Genomic DNA, 2,805 nt, shown 5'->3' on the forward strand with positions numbered 1-2,805 from the left:
TGGTACGGACTCATAGTGACCTTGTACACAGCAGAACAAAACACTGCCCGATCCTGGACCAACCTCACTATTGTTGCCATGCTTGAACCCAATGATGCTGCCACTTGGCCAATTCATCTCACTGGGGGTCTTCCTCTTTTTCTCTGACCTTCCACCTTATCAAATATGATATCCTTCTCCAGCGACTGGTCCCTCCTGACAACATGTCCCAAGTATGAGAGATGAAGTTTAGCCATCCTGGCCTCCAAGGAGCACTCTGGCTGCACCTTTTCCAACACAGACCTGTTTGTTATACAAGGCCAGTATTAGTAGGAACTGACTCGACTGCACTTAACAACAACCATGGTTTAAACAGCCAGGATGAATTATGGATGCATTTGATGCTGTTTATGAAACCCAGATGTCTGTGAACATTGAAAATAAAATTGCCTCTCCACTCACCTAGATCTATGTAGGGTGATAGAAGTAGAACATGAGATACCCAGAAAGAAACTAAACATGTATGTATCACAATCAGAAAGTCTGGAGAAAAAAGCCGTTTTCTCTACATAACTGGTTAAGAAGCAGACTTGAATACCAATAGCTCTAGTATTTACTGGTCTAGTTTGTGACCTTGGAGTAATTTACGTCCTCTCTGTTGAATTTATCACTTACTCTACCATAACCCTGTCATAAATCCAGCTTGTGGTCGCTTCCATTCCCTGGCTAAACTACAAAATTTGGATATATTTAGAGTTTGTTCATTACTTTCTTTCTTTCTTTTTTTTTTTTTTTTTGAGGAAAAGATGAGTGTGATTTGATAAAACTGCACTAGCATGAGGCTAAACATGAGAAAGTACTGGTGAGATTCATAGCATTACATACAGAAGCAAGAAAAGAAAACGTGATCATACATTGTATGTGGTTTGGAGGAACTCCACAGGCAGGAGTAACAAGGGAGAAATCAATAAGTTCTTTTCTATTTACTCTTTCTTCTTTCATGCTATTCAGGGTGTTTCTAGCCTGCCTCTATAACCCTTCATCTGATTCAGCAATTCTTTTTTGCACAATCTCTTATCAAAACTGGGAGAATTTTAGGGAGGCTGGGGGTTAGTCAAAAGTAGTGCTTTGTGTCAGTGAGTTATTGCCCATTTTCTACAACTAAAGGTTAAGGGATATAGAGAGATATTTTGGCTGTGTGTGGTAAGGTACTATTTATTCTTTACAATTCTAAACTTATACTGTCAAAGTTTTATTTCCTCTTTTTCAGGTAACTTTAGAGTACTGCTATCAGATGCAATGGATGGAACCAACCATTCTGTGGTGTCTGAGTTTGTGTTCCTGGGACTCACCAATTCTTGGGGGAATTCAGCTTCTCTTGTTTTTCTTTTCTTCAATGTTCAATGTTGCAAGCCTGATGGGAAACCTCCTCATTGTGTTCTCTGTGACCTGTGATCCTCACTTGCATTCTTCCATGAACTTTCAAGCTAGCCAAACTTTCCTTTCTTGATCTTGGAGTTTGCTCTATAGCAGCCCCCCAAATGATTTATGATCTTTTCAGTAAACACAAGGCAATCTCCTTTGGGGTCTGTATAACTCAGATCTTCTTTATTCATGCAATTGTTGTTGTTGTTGTTGTTAAGTGCCATCGAGTCGGGTCCGACCCATAGCGACCCTGTACAGGGTTTCCGAGGGTAGAAATCTTTACGGGAGTAGAAAGCCTCATCTTTCTCCCGCGGAGCGGCTGGTAGTTTCTTGGAGGCACAGAAATAGTGTTACTCATAGTCATGGCTTTTAACAGATATGTTGCCATATGTAAACCTCTCTCTCCATTATTTGACCATTATGAACTCACGGATGTGCATTTTGATTTTGATTACTGCCTGGATCCTTGGTTTCATCCACTCAGTGACCTAATTGGATTTTGTTGTAGACTTGCCCTTGTGTGGACCTCATGTATTAGACAGCTTTGATTGTGATCTGCCTGAGTTCATTAAACTTGCTTGCACAGAAACCAACAGACTGGAATTCATGGTCACAGCCAACAGTGGACTCATCTCTGTGGTTTCCTTCTTTATACTGATCATTTCTTACGTCTTCATTTTGGTCACTGTTCAGAAACACTCTTCAGATGGTTTATTCAAGGCCCTCTCCAATTGGTCAGCTCATGTCACTGTGGGCCATTAATCTATTACTACACATGGCCCTTCCCCTCATCACACTTGGCTAAGTTTCTTGCTATCTTTGATGTAGTTCTCACTCCTTTTCTGAACCCAATCATCTATACTTTCAGGAACAAGGACATGAAGGCAGCAATGAAAAAACTTTGTCATCAGCTTGTGAGTTACAGGAAATTGTCCTAAATACTCTAAGGATTCAAAACATCATAGGTCTATACACTAAATGATGATAATGGGGGGGAAAGTCATGAAAACAAAAAACCGTATTAATTTTGTGTACTAGGTTTCATTTAGTCGTTTACTGAATTGCTGTGTTGTTGTTGTTGTTATGTGCCATGGAGTTGGTTCTAAATCGTAGTGACCCTGTACAGGGTTTCTGAGGCTGTGAGTCTTTACGGGAGCAGAAAGCCTCATCTTTCTCCCATGAAACAGCTGGTAGTTTCGAACTGCTGACCTTGTGGTTCTCAGCCCGATTCGTAACCACTACGCTACCAGAGCTCCTTGTTGTGTAGTGCTGTAATAAATAAGGATTTTGGGAGCTAACATTGGAGACTCTGTTTCAGACTGGGTGCTTTATAAAAATTTATTTACTATTCACAGTAACTGTATTATGAGTATTTTAATTTGGATAAACTTCTCTGAAATT

At 40.2% G+C, this 2,805-nt stretch overlaps 1 pseudogene; it reads left to right on the plus strand.

Annotated features, from left to right (window-relative positions):
• Window positions 1–1,278: 1,278 nt before the first annotated feature.
• Window positions 1,279–2,342, plus strand: LOC102811930 (annotated as a pseudogene).
• The last annotated feature ends 463 nt before the right edge of the window (window positions 2,343–2,805 follow it).

Source organism: Chrysochloris asiatica, unplaced genomic scaffold (assembly GCF_000296735.1).
Source record: "Chrysochloris asiatica unplaced genomic scaffold, ChrAsi1.0 scaffold00004, whole genome shotgun sequence".
In the NCBI taxonomy this organism is placed as follows: Eukaryota; Metazoa; Chordata; class Mammalia; order Afrosoricida; family Chrysochloridae; genus Chrysochloris; species Chrysochloris asiatica.